At 39.4% G+C, this 14,237-nt stretch overlaps 2 protein-coding genes across 3 annotated transcripts in view; both read right to left on the bottom strand.

Moving 5' to 3' along the window:
* Positions 1–14,237, bottom strand: part of LOC137046500 (gastrula zinc finger protein XlCGF8.2DB-like) — a 91,143-nt gene that overhangs the window by 7,269 nt on the left and 69,637 nt on the right. The window contains exon 1 of one of the 2 annotated variants that reach the window (XM_067423757.1): positions 6,064–6,170. The exons of the other annotated variant lie outside the window; for it this stretch is intronic. The gene's annotated coding sequence lies outside the window, so the exon portion shown is untranslated. Of the gene's footprint in view, positions 1–6,063; positions 6,171–14,237 lie in introns of those variants that run through there. 2 annotated transcript variants of the gene reach the window in all.
* The window catches only part of LOC137047054 (zinc finger protein 420-like), a 54,095-nt gene that overhangs the window by 38,837 nt on the left and 1,021 nt on the right, over positions 1–14,237 (bottom strand). The window lies entirely within an intron of this gene.

Raw genomic sequence — 14,237 nt, 5'->3', positions numbered from 1 at the left:
GGTCAACTTCAGTGACAAATATCTCAGGAACGGTAGCGAATATCAAAAATCCATTCAGTCATTTCTGTGCGGCTCAGTCCGAAGATCATCTGAGACAAATTTGGACAAAATTGGACAAAATTTGTAGGAGGAGTAGCGAAAAAACTGTTTTTCACTTGTTTCAATATGGCGGACAGTAACATGTTTGGAATATGACAAATGATATATCGTCGGAATCGGCATAATCCAGGGAACAAAATGAAATAAATTATATCAAATTTAGACAAAGCGTTCAAAAGTTATAAATGTTTTAGCAAAAATTCCTATATCTCGGGAACACTAGGTGGCGCTATTCTGAAACTTCTCAGGTACGTTCGGGACATGCTGACGGTCACGCATACCAAATTTTGTGCAGATATATCAAATATTTCAAAAGATATAGCAATTTATGACAAAATTCAAAATGGTGGTCACGTGGTTCATTCAATCTTAACATATCCGCTATCCACAGATTCGGCATGACGCGGGGAATCCATAGACACCAAAATTATGATTTTCTGACAAAGGGTTCAGAAGTTATGAGCAAAAATAGCCATTTTTCATATCTCATGACCCCTAGGGGGCGCTGTTCCCAACTTTGGCATGGACCCTCAGATCATGGGTCTGATGAAGCGTACCAATTTTCGTTTCGATTGATCAAAGTTTGGCCGAGATACAGCCTCAGAACCAATTTTGGGTCGAGCTTGTTAAGTTCATGACATCATAACTTTTGAACAGAGATGAATATCAAAATTCGGTTCAGTCATTTCTGTGCGGCTCAGTCCAAAGATTCTCTCTGCCAAGTTTCGACAAAATTGGGCAAAATTTGAAGGAGTAGCAAAAAAACTGAATACTGTACTTTTCAAAATGGCTGTTACTGTAAGGGGCGGAGCCTTAATGTAAGATATTGAAAATGATGAGGGTGAGGAGAAGAATCAGATGTACTAAGTTTCATTTCTCTACTCCAAAGGGTTCAAGAGTTATAACAGTTTAAATGTTGAATTTTTGGACTGGTGGTGGCGCTATGGAGTTGGCCTTAGAGACTCCAAATTTGGTATATGCATTATTGATAAAGATATCTACAAGTGTGCTAAATTTCATCATTTTCCTATATACGGTTCATAGGGCTGCCATTGACTCCCATTCGGAAAAATTAATAATAATAATAATAATAATAAAGTAAACCAACAATTTCAAGAGGGGCTACAGCCCCTTTCGGGGCTTGGCCCCTAATAATAATATACATTGTCATTTCAAATCTAGCTTTACAAGCTTTCTGAATATGCTGCTCTTTTCCGTCGTTGTTAATTACCTCTTTAGTAAACCTATACATAACCAGCAAAAACAGCACAGCTTGAATCTCTTCCATACTCGTTATTCATTTTTTTACAGTCTATTTTTCACCATGTAAACGACCTGACTGATTACTTTTAAATGTCCGTCCTTACATGACGTGACAGCGCGCGCCGCACATGTTGACAAGAGAGGAAAGTTCATTTTTCTGAGGGGTAAACTTTTTATTTCGTAAGTTATGAAGATAATGTTGGAGTAATGACACAGCGTATATTGCCCCAGGCAGTTTTTACTTTAACTGCGCCTGACAGAAGAATTTTTGTTTTCTGAGATGATTATTACACTTTACAACAAATAAATAGCTATAAATAATACTGTATTAGTCCTGGTGGCCGTTAAGAGTTGAAAGTCATCACATGAAAACACCAAATCAGTTTAGATAACGTCTCATGTAAACAGTCCACTAAATCTTTCAATCGGTACACGCAAAAATGATTAGCCTACTGTCCGTCACTGACTTGGAGGAGCAGTCGCGTGCAGTCCTACATCACCGGACTAATCTGCCTAATCTTCACAGAACTTTAGATCGCGGTGGAAACGCACAGTTGCAGGTTTGGGGGGGAGAAAAGTTCCTGTAAAATAGTTCCTGGTACAAATTGTTCCGGGTAATTTTGGTGGAAACGGGGCTATAGAAATACACTCAACTGACATGCATTATTCAAGCAACGGTTGGAGCTAATCATCTTCATTTATGTTCTTCTGAAGAAACCAACACACTAGGGATGCTCATATTGACCGTTTAACCGTTAACCAACAGTAAGAATTTTGAACAATTAATACTAATAGCTAAACAGTTTACATTTTTTTATGCTTTGGTTTGTTTGCTGCATGGTAAAAAAAAAGAAGAAGCTGTATTTGTTAGCTTGCGGGACTCGTCGACACAACACTTGCCAACACAGACATATATTTCGCAAAATGAAGCAATGTGAAAGAAGAAGCCTACTGTCTGGGACCATTTTGACAGAAAGGGTGGCAAAGTTACGTGCAAAATAAGCTACGCAGTATTACAATACTGCAGTAGAACTGTAGTACAAGCTCTTGACTGGTGGAGGAAAGCAAATGAAAGGCGCTTCCCGAGGCTGGCCGCTTCAGCGAGGCATTATCTCTGTATTCCCCTGGCATCAGTGCCATAAGAAGCCTTGTTAAATGCTTTTTGTAGTGTGGTTTTGGTCACGTTTACTAAAGTAAACAGTCACGCATGTTCTTCTCGATGATGTTGGTTTATAGAACAATTACTCTGAATCGCCCTCTGTCGTTTCAGAGAACAGCACAGCGGCGAACGTGTTGAGTATTAACACTTCCGCACAGACGAGGCTCGCGCTGCGGAGACAGACGAAATTAAACAAGGCTTTCTTCCGCGTGTCCTACTGTCAACAGGCTGTGCTCCAGACTAACCCACATCACTTTGACATGTTACTTTTTAACAATTAAAAACCAGTCAAGGTGTGGATTGAGGTAGGCCAGCTATTTTTATTTGATGGAAATAAACTATTCCGGTACTTCAAAGCTTTAAAGGTCGACTGAAATCAAAATTTAAGTTTATTAGCTTTTAGTATGACTGTGTTAGCCTAAAAGTTATGAATAAGCTGCTATGTTCCAAAACTATGACAAAATTTGCATTTAGGAGATATAAGCATTCAAAATGTACTGTCTCCCACTTCCGCTAAAACGAATCTCAGATTTTAGTGACATCATCGCAGACTTCACTTTCTCGTCAAATCTTCTGTCCAATCAGAATGAGCTCTAGAATCTAAAGCCCGCCCCCTACACTGCCGAAGCTGAAATCGGTCATGAGTTGTTAACACACATTTACTAATTTCTACATGGTGAAAGGCACATAGCACACTATATATGTGATTGGAAACGATTCAGTGTAAATGTGCTTTCATTTGAGGCGAATAAAGTCTGTTTTCACGTTAGTTTCACACACCGCAGCAGCGAACACACTCCAACGGCTCTGGTCTAAAGTTAGACTACAGACATGAGAGCGCAGCGCAGATCATATGCGCGAGTCCGTGCAGACAACAAACATATCGACCCATTTGAGTTCTGCACAGAATGCTGCATTTCAAAGCGATATGGAGGAGATTATGAAGATAAACAGTGTTAGAGAAGACTGGCTTTACCAAACAGAGAAAGGTCTGCTCTTGCGCTCTAGTCAAACTGTATATTAACGAAACGCTATTGGCCGTTTCAAAAAAGGGGAGGAGCTGCTAACAGATGGAGCCGTTTCAGGGGAAATCACGTCAACACATTGAATAATGCGACGCGTTTCAAGGCACCTTTAAACAGACTCAGTGTATTTTCGTTTTGTAATCTCAATTTGGTAATTAAGGGTCACAGACACTCGTCAATTGTATTTTTATAATGCCAATACAATATTATAATCTTATCAGTTAATGGTTAATAATTGATTAGTGAGCATTGGTTGTCGGTCGGGAAAATTAACCGAAATGAGCATCCCTGAAAGGCAGTCTACATCTTGGATGCACTGGGGGGTAAGCAGATAAACATCACATTTTTATTTTTGGGTGAACTATTCCTTTATTATATTTGGTTTATTAAGAAACAAAAAGTGTAGAGTACAAAAATGTGAAGTGTGTGGTCATGTTTTGGCAATAAAGGGTAGTTGGAAAAACAAGCACTTGAGTGCTTAGAAAAGCGATATATACATGTAACAAATAATTATTAATAAGGGTCTAGTTTCTACACCTTTCCCTTAAGAGCAAAAATCTGCCTTTAAAATTGAATGAAATAAAGATTTGACATTTATCATTCTAATTATCAACATCATGATAGTGACTTTTTTTGGCCATATCTCCCGGCCCTACTTCACACCACTATGAAACATTTTAAGGTGTGTTTTTAAGCTTGATGTCAAAACAAAGGATTTATCACACTGATCACAGCTGAATGATCTCACTCCAGAGTGAAAGTGCATATCATCGTTGAGAGCATTTGTTCCACAGTGAGAGCATATGAACAGTTTTTCTTCAATATGAACTCTCAAGTGCTCATCTAAGTGTACCTTTCTACTAAAACACTTTTCACACTGAGGGCATTTGAATCGATTTTCTTCTGCATGAACTCTCATGTGCTCATCAAAGTGTACCTTTCTAATAAAACACTTTTTACACTGAGGGCATATGAACAGTTTTTCTTCAGGATGAATTTGCATGTGCTGATCAAAGCGGGCTTTCCTATTGAAACTCTTTTCACACACAGAGCATTTTAACTGTTGTTCGTCAGCGTGACCATTTATGTGCTCTTCAAGGCGATCTTTCCTATTGAAACTCTTTCCACACTCTTTCACAGTGCATTTGTAAGGCTTGTCTCCAGTGTGAGATCTCATGTGATTTATAAGCATATAACGGTGCACGCAACTCTTTCCACACACAGAGCAGGTGAATGGGTTTTCTCCAGTGTGAACTCTCATGTGCGCAGTTAATTCTTCTCTCCGAGTGAAACACCTTTCACATTGATCGCAAGAAAATGGTTTTTCTCCGGTGTGAATTCTCATGTGCACAGTTAGGTGTGCCTTCTGAATGAAACTCTTTCCACACAGAGTGCATGCATATGGCTTCTCTCCAGTGTGAGTTGCCATGTGTGTCCTAAGATGTGCTTCTTGTCTAAAACCCTTTCCACACTCAGAGCAGGTATATGGTTTATGTCCAGGGTGAATTTGCAGGTGTCTGTTAAATTGTGATTTATTAATGAAACTTATTCCACACTCAGAGCAGCTGAAGGATTTTTTGACACCAGATTGTCCGGCTTGTTCTTGCGTGAAAATCTCTTCAGTCTTTGAAACGACCGTGTTTCCATCTTCATTTGTGAAAGTCTCTTCAGTCTTTGAAACGACCGTGTTTCCATCTTCATTTGTGAAAGTCTCTTCAGTCTTTGAAACGACCGTGTTTCCATCTTCATTTGTGAAAGTCTCTTCAGTCTTTGAAACGACCGTGTTTGCATCGTCATTTGTGAAAGTCTCTTCAGTCTTTGAAACGACCGTGTTTGCATCGTCATTTGTGAAAGTCTCTTCAGTCTTTGAAAAAACGACGGTGTTTGCATCGTCATTTGTGAAAGTCTCTTCAGTCTTTGAAACGACCGTGTTTGCATCGTCATTTGTGAAAGTCTCTACAGTCTTTGAAAAAACGACGGTGTTTGCATCGTCATTTGTGAAAATCTCTTCAGTCTTTGAAGCAACTGCATCTCCATCTTCATTTTTGAAAGTCTCTTCAGTCTTTGAAACGACTGCATCTCCATCTTCATTTTTGAAAGTCTCTTCAGTCTTTGAAACGACTGCATCTCCATCTTCATTTGTGAAAGTCTCTTCAGTCTTTGAAAAAACGACGGTGTTTGCATCGTCATTTGTGAAAATCTCTTCAGTCTTTGAAGCAACTGTGTTTCCATCTTCATTTTTGAATTGATGAGGTTTTTGAAACAGATGTTCGTCTTCCATTTTATATGTCAGTTTTTCATCTTCATCTGTGAAATAATGGTGTTTCTCTTCATTCACTTCCATCTGGTCTGAAATCAACATTAAATTCAATAAAAAGGACAAAGAAGTTAATTCCTAAAATACCACAAAAAAAAAGTTTACTACACAGTCTAGTAGTATCTAGTTTTAGATGTATTGTTATTTGTCAGTTTTCATCTTATTGTTCCTCATTAAAGGGAATGAAGGAAAACACCAACCTATTTGTTCCTCTGTCTCTTCATCTTTTATTCTGCAGGGTTCTTCCTTAATCTCCATCTTTACAATAGTATGTCTGTAGTTTCTCCTGGAGTAATTCCTCCTGCTTGCTTCTTCTTCTCCTGTGGGAAGATGGGAATATTCCCGCATTTAAACTCTCATGAACGGCTGTGGGAGCGGCTTCACTGACTGAAGGTGTGAATTGTGGTCGCTGTTGCTCATTTAGCAGATGATCATCACACTTACAATCACTCGCAATTATCCAAGTGCAAATGCTTGCTCAAATAGTCGTTTAGAGACGATCAGTACTTGTCTTACTGGATATGTCTGCTGTTTTTGACAATGTTAACCACACAAACCTCCTACCAACCCTCTTGATGAAAGGAACTCAGGAACCACACTCCAGTTTTTCCAAGTCTTACTTCTCAGGCCCTTTATGTCTTAGAGGGGTGAGATGTCTAAGTAACAATATTTAGCTACCGGAGTGCCTCAGGGCTCAGTGCTTGGACCACTTCTCTATCACACCTCTACAGCTACATGCCATTACTAGGATCCAAAACATGATTTTTCCTAACACTGCTATGCTGATGACGCTCAACTCTACCTCTAATTCCTGCCAGACGATACAACGATAGCTGCTCATGTCTCAGCCTGTCTGACATACATTTCTTGCTGGATGAAGGACCACCTCCTTCAACTCAACCTTGCAAAAACTGCCTCACAACTTCAATGACAGAAATGCTTGTGGTCTCAGCAAACCCAAAACTACCGTACAACTTTTCTATTCATCAACCATAACTCCACGCAGGACAGTCAGGAACCTTGGCGTATTAATCGATGATCAGTTAAACTTTACAGACAACATTGCTAGAACTTCTTGGTCCATCAGATTTGCCTTATATAACATTAGGGAGATCAGGCCCTTCCTATCGGCTCATGCTAAGCTCTTGTTCTCTTCAGACTGTATTATTAAAACGCACTCTTCCAGCATGTACTGTCAAACTAAGGCAACTGATGCAGAACACAGCTGCTGCACAAAATAAAGAGGATTTCTTTCAGACGAAGTTACATAAAAAAAAAAGTTCTGGCTAATCCAAGCATTATAATGGCAATGAATTGTTGCCTCATTAATGAAAAATATCCATATTTCAACATTTATAGATTAGGGATGGGCATTTCAAGCAAAAATAATAGGGATGCACAGATAAGTTATCGGGCGTTATGGGTGAAAATTTAATTTTTATTGCTCTGATAAATAAAATATTGATAACTAGATCTGATTAAGTACATTTGCTGGTAAATCAGTCTGATTTATCCAAGGGTGCGTTTCAATCCGCTCCCTAGTTCAATAGTCAGGGAACTGATCAGGGAGTCAACCCATCGAGTTACTTCCCAATCAGTGCCCTGACTACTGAACTGGGGAGCGTATTGAAAAGCACCCAGAGATTCATCTGCTTTCAAACTGCAAGTGACCATGTCACGTACATAACGTCATCATCTGTGAACATGTCATCACTGGTCCGGAAATGTTTCTCTGTAGCAGCAGAGGACAATGCCATTGCTATTTGCTAAGTATGTTCTGCAAAGGTTCCAAGAGTAGGATAAAAGGCGTCAAGTTTTAATACAACAAATCTAGGTGTGATCCCGAATAGTCGAAGATTCGATGCATCGATATGCGGAGCCTGATTCGACCACCGATCTCACGGTCGAATCTTCGCGGGTGTTATGAAACGAGGATCATACCATTTTGGCAATATGGGGGTGCTCAATATTTTAAAGACGTGTCGCGGCGCTGAGCATCGGTGTGAGACCCCTTTAAGGGCGCTGAGCTTCGCACCGCGCCTTTAAAATTAGAACACGTTCAATGAGTGTACACACACCGGCGGCAGCATTCAGCGCCTGTCCACGGCCACTCAGGAAGTTGTTTATAATCCTGCTGCACCACAGAGCGCTTTCGTGCAGCTCATCTGTCAGTCAATTCAATTGAGCTCGCGTGTATATAATGTAAGCATCAGGTGGCGGTGTGAGTGAGATCCTGAGGCGCGCGGGGCTGAGCTTCGCGTACATCTTCACCCGCTTTAGGCACAATCGGCTTCAGAACGTAAACACACTAAGTGTTCTTCTCCTCTCTAGGCAGGTCTTTTTTTTAGGTTTATTTATCAAAATGTTCTTTTATATATTTGTGTGATGTTCTGTATTTCGATCGCGGCTTTAACATGTTATGAGAAAACGGTTTATGAATGTTTATCCACCACATTACCTTTTAGGCTATTTAAACTTAAATAAGAAAGCCACTGTCTGTTCATCTGTCAGTTGGCAGGCAGTTTTGGTCGCTTTATTAAAAGTTGTTGCTGTGTGCAGTGTGTAAAGGAAAATAAAAATAGTTTTACCCTTCTGCTGACAGTGTCGTGCCCCTCCCAACCCATTCACACACACAGATGATTCGACTATCAGTCGACCATAGAGAGATTCGACAATTCTGATTCGAATGTCTAAATCCTTAGTCGAGGACAGCCCTAAACAAATCTCATATCTCACTTGAAAGGATCATCGCGGCAAAGCTGTATTAAAGGAATATGAAGCAGCCGCTGCAGCATCTACTACCGCCAAGCCTAAACCAAGAATTCAGCTTTAGCGATGGCCTCATTTAGCGAGAATTTGAACATTGCAAAAAGTTTTCCAGAGACAGCAAAAAGGCTAAAGCCGTAAATGACAAAGTAATGAATTTCATAGTCCTTGATGACCAACCTTTTCCCGTGGTAGAGGATCTGGCTTTTTATGGGTTAGTAGAACATTTGGAGCCTCCAAGCCGCCACTTCTTTTCTGAAGTTTCCTTCCCTGCCTTGTATGATTTAGTCACCACACGCATTCATAATTTGATTGACAATAATGTACTGAAAAAAAAGTTTCACCACGGATATTTGAACATCTGACGTTAGTCCGGTTAGTATGCTTAGCTTAACAGCTCAGTGGTTGAAGGAATATTTTATCTTGCAAAAAGTCTTGCTGCACGCACAGGATTGCTCCGGATTGCATACAGGGACAATGATATACCAAGCTTTTGAAACCATGCTCGAACAGTGGATAATAATAAAAGACAGTGCATGTGCTCAGGGATAAATGTGATCAAGGAGATGGAGGAATGTGGGCTTGCAAGCTTGGGCTGTATTTCACACATCTTACACCTCGCTGTAAACAAGGCTGTGATAAGCCAAAAAAAGCATCACAGACTGTTTCAATCTGCGGGAATATGGTAGGACATTTCCAACACTCCCAACTTGCCACCTCCCCTCTTAAATACTTTAAAAAAAACTAGAAATTAAAAAAGAAACAAGGCTTCAACAAGGCGTGCACACAAGATGAAACAGCACAGTGTAAATGCTGAGAAGTTTGTTGGAGCAGAAGTGAGACCTTGCAGCATATGCAGTAGATTTCCAATTACCTTCTTTTCTGAGCATACACCAATGGACGTTAATTGAAACATGGCCACGCTTGATCCATGTGAAAAACTGACAAGAGACATTAGCTCATTTACAGCCACAGTAGCCGATGTGATCCCCTCCATTGAAGCCTTGAAGGTATATTTCACCGCTTTTTCATATTAAACTATGTTATTCCCTTACCTAAGATGAGTTGATACATACCTCTCTCGTCTCAGTGCGTGCACTTAATCACTCTGATGTGAGGTTCAACTACAATGTATGGCGTTATAGCACTTCTGAGAGTACTTCGACTCGGTAAAAAGTCACGCCTGAAAAATCCTTCCTTCAATCCCCCCTCCACCCTATTGACAGAAATGAGGGTGAGATGTGAGGGAGGATTTTTCAGGCGTGACTTTTTTACTGCGCCGAGTCGAAGTACTCTCAGAAGTGCTATACCGCCATACATTATAGTTCTCCTTTTTAATCCGCTTAGAAAAGCGCCATGGTTTATTTTGTCACAATACTTGATCGTTCATCTATTTGTGTAACTGTATTTAAATGGGAACATGCGAAGGTGTTTGGTCACTTCTAACTTGATCTCAGTTTGGCACTATAGTGAATGAACTGGGTTTAGTGGGCTAAGCTAAATGCTATCAGAAAGTCCGAGCGCGTCAGAGAGATTACGTATTGAAAACGAGAGATTTATGTATTAACTCGTCTTAGTTAAGGGAATAACAGTTTAATATGAAAAAGCGGTGAAGTAACCCTTTAAAACATCTGTTGCAACAGATTATGGTGTTAACTTCAAAGACCACTCAACTGCAAGCCATAGAACAGCAATTCAGTCAAATCTTCAGAGCCCGTTTTATCTTGCCACAATCTTGGACCCTAGATATAAGGTAGGGCTGGGACGATTAAACGATAATGATAATTATTCTTGATAAAAAGACAACAGTTCGATAAATTCTGGATATAATGCTCACGCGCCATGTGTAATGCTGCACATGCGTATTGTAGACCGGGCTTCTGTGGCCACACGCGGTGTTGTTTAGTCACAGTGGCTGACAGGCTTGGAGGATCGGAGTGAAGTGGAGCGAGAAAAATGAGTGATAGCGATGAAAATTCAGCGCTCAGGACCAGCTTGGAGGACAGAGATATCGTTGACAAGTTAGTTCGCTCAACTTCATTGGTGTGGAGATATTTAGGCTATCCAACATAAAGCAGTGACGTACGTGCACTGCTTATCATAGGTTCACCACATGGTAATATAACTATTAAATTATCTTGCTTCAAAGTTTTTCACTGGACGCACCGTGCCTTTAAAATTCGAACACGTTTTCAATGAGTCTACACACACCGGTGATGGCACTAGGTGCCTGCCTGCGGCGACTCAGAAAGTTGTTTAAAATCCTGCCGTGCCACAGAGCTCCATTTCAAGGTTTTATATCAAATTTAAATTATATTTCCCTCAAATCTTCAATGTACAAAATGATTTCACCCTGTGCTACAAGATACACTCATCGTGCAGCTCTTGTCAGAAGTCGATTCAAAATTGAGCTTGCGTGTATGTACGCGTCTGGTGTAGGGATGCGCGGTATACCGGTACTGGAAAAATACCGGTATATATTTTATTTAAAACGGTACGATATCATGATTTGGCACATATGCTGCTTTTCCGAAGTTCACCGCTAGATGGCAGCGCGCTAAAACTGACCCGAAACAACCGGCAAATGTGACAACAACAGAGACGAACAAAATGGATAAAGCAGTCGAATCTCACTCAAGATGCCCAAAACGAATTAATAAAGAGAGGAGTAGAAGTGACATTTGTAATGACTTTGCTTATAAAACTGATGAAGAACCATCAAACCTAGCCAAGAGATCGACAGGTCAGTGAATCATTCAAACCATCTCATTTAGACATTTATTTTCTTTTTACACTGATCAACACACACACACACAGCCTAACATAAGATCGAATATCACAATCTCCAGCGTTCGTTTCAACCAATGACATTTAGATCTCATTATATTTGCACGCGCACTATTACACTATTTACATTCACGTTAGACACCGCCGACTGTGTTTATGTGAATACTCACTAAAGACGGACATTTGTACATAATTCTGTGTATTTGACTGTTTAAGGAAACTTAATGTGTAATGTGCGAGCGTGACTAAGTGACAGGCGTGTGTGTGTGTGTGTGTGTTTGTGTGTCGTATGAGCTCATATCTCCTGTAACTTATTACGAAATGCTATAAAATCGCTTGCTTGTTCAAATGATTTCTGTTCTCCATCCCGAGACGAGCGTGAAATGTTGAATAGGATTATGCAGATTGCTTTAGTGTAGTGGGATGTCTTTTGAAACCAGAAGCAATTTGCTAATTTTGAGAGATTTTTGCTGAAATTATTTCTCACAAGAAAGTTTTCAAATGGCTGATTTGATGTGATAAGCTTCGCTGATTAATTTACTAATAAACATTTGTGGTAATTTCCCACTTTATAAACTCAAAACTTGCTTAATTGTTCTCATTCGCGTGCAATACACCCGCGCTAATATCAGACCTTGTGGTATCGATTTAATATCGGTACTTCGGTATTAGATTGTGGTACCGTACCGAAGCCAAAATTGTGGTATCGAGCCATCCCTAATCTGGTGTGAGATCCCTGAGGCGTGGCACTGAGCTTCGTGTCCGGTGTGCGACCCCCTTTAGGCACAATCGGCCTGAGATAGTGCATGTAAACGCACTTGCACTTTTCCTCTCTAGGCAGGTATTCTTTTTAGGTTTATTTATCAAAATGTTCTTTTATATATTTGTGTGATGTTCTGTATTTCGATCGCGGCTTTAAAAATGTTATGAGAAAATACTTTACGACCACCACCTTACCTTTTAACCCTTAAATGCATGACTGTTTCGCCAAACATTCTTACATATTCGGGTCGTAAGCGACCCGGATCTATATTTAACATGGATAGACCTCTACCTGTTGTGATAATATATAAAACTCCTGATGTTAGAGTAACAGAAGAATAAAATAAAACCTATTTCATTACCTTTTGGAGCTTGGAAGGATTCAGTTTGAGCAGATGTTTAATACCATCATCATCTCTCCTCGCCAGAGCTCGTTTACCAGTATATTCAGCATCTGCCTCATATTCGCGATCTCCAGCATATTCTCCAAACTCATTTTCAATGTCTTCAAAATCAATATTTTGATCACTGACAGCTTCTTGACCACATCCATCATCAAGAGACAGTGACACTAATATTTGATTGTGTTTCGTACTTGCTCTCTGCGGTAAATCACTGAGCCATTTCAAGTTTTGCAGATTATAATTATAATTGTTTCATTTTCTGTCAGAGGTAACTGTGAGTGAAACGTCACTTCGTCATTGCGTATCAGACATTGCCACCTTGTGGAATAAAGGTGAATTGCGCCTTATTTCGTCATTATAGATTCATTTATCATTGTGCAAAAAAAATACGTACAATCGGGTTGTTAGCGACCCTATACAATTTTGAAAAAAAAACTAGTGAAAAAAACAGGCATTCAGTTATAATTCTATAATTTTTTTCTTGTTATATTGTTTAAAATTGATTGATGAATACTAAGAAGGTTGATGTCTAACTTAAAAAAAAATAATGAGGAGCAGGGTAGTGAATGATGTCTCAGGTCGCTAACGATAATCGCATTTAAGGGCTAAATCTAAATAAGAAAGCCACTGTCCGTTTGTCTGTCAGTTGGCAGGCAGTTTTGGTCGCTGTATTAAAAGTTGCTGCTGTGTGTAGTGTGTAAAGGAAAATAAAAATAGTTTTACCCTCATATCAAACTGTAATTATTTCCCACATCCAGGTTATAATATGCAAAAGTCTAAATATTTATAATTTTGCAGTAAGAAGTTATACTTATCGGAAAATAAAGGCTTAAACATAAAGCACATTTAAACTTTTTCATCATTTACTCTCCCTCAGGTTGTTCCAAACTCGAATACATTTCTTTGTTCTGCTGAGCACAAAGGAACATATTGGGAAGAACGTTTGCAACCAAAGCTGATCCATGCAACCATTACCATAGCAGGGGAAAAAATACTATGGTAGTCAATGATTGCTTGGATCTGATTGGTTAAAAACGTTCTTCCAAATATGTTATTTTGTGTTAAGCAGAAGAGGTGAGGGTGAGTAAATGATGACAGTTAAGTAATATGGGCTAAGATTGAGCCTATTAAGGAAATGTAATTAAGCCAAAGAAGAACTTTTATTTTAAATAAATGTTCATTTAAAACCAGCCTACTGCAGTGTGATATGTTAGCATACCATAATGCATGCTTAAGACAGATAATTTGTTATAATTGTAGTGTGATGATCAGAGAATATCATAGGTTCGGAAAGTTGAAAGGTAGATGATTTATATTTTAACAGTGGATTCAGGTGACATTGGAGCTGATCTGCACATCTCTGTGCACACAAGACTTTTTCTTTGTTCAATTGCACATTGAATATGGCCTGGGGCTTTTCATTCATAATCTCAATGTGCACCAGATTAATGACTATCTCTGAAATTGAGAGATTTCGAGATCCACCCTCCACAGTCCCACAAATGACTGTGGAAAACACTGTATATGATAAATATTCTCAAAATAAAAATCTATTTTTTAATTATTAATAGGCTACACCTAAAATATGTGCTTGTAAAATATGTTTCCTTAATCAGAACCATACCAATTTAACCACTCTGAGCCAGGAAAAAACG

The sequence above is a fragment of the Pseudorasbora parva genome, chromosome 18 (assembly GCF_024679245.1).
Source record: "Pseudorasbora parva isolate DD20220531a chromosome 18, ASM2467924v1, whole genome shotgun sequence".
NCBI lineage: Eukaryota > Metazoa > Chordata > Actinopteri > Cypriniformes > Gobionidae > Pseudorasbora > Pseudorasbora parva.
This window is presented reverse-complemented; position numbering and strand designations above follow the sequence as displayed.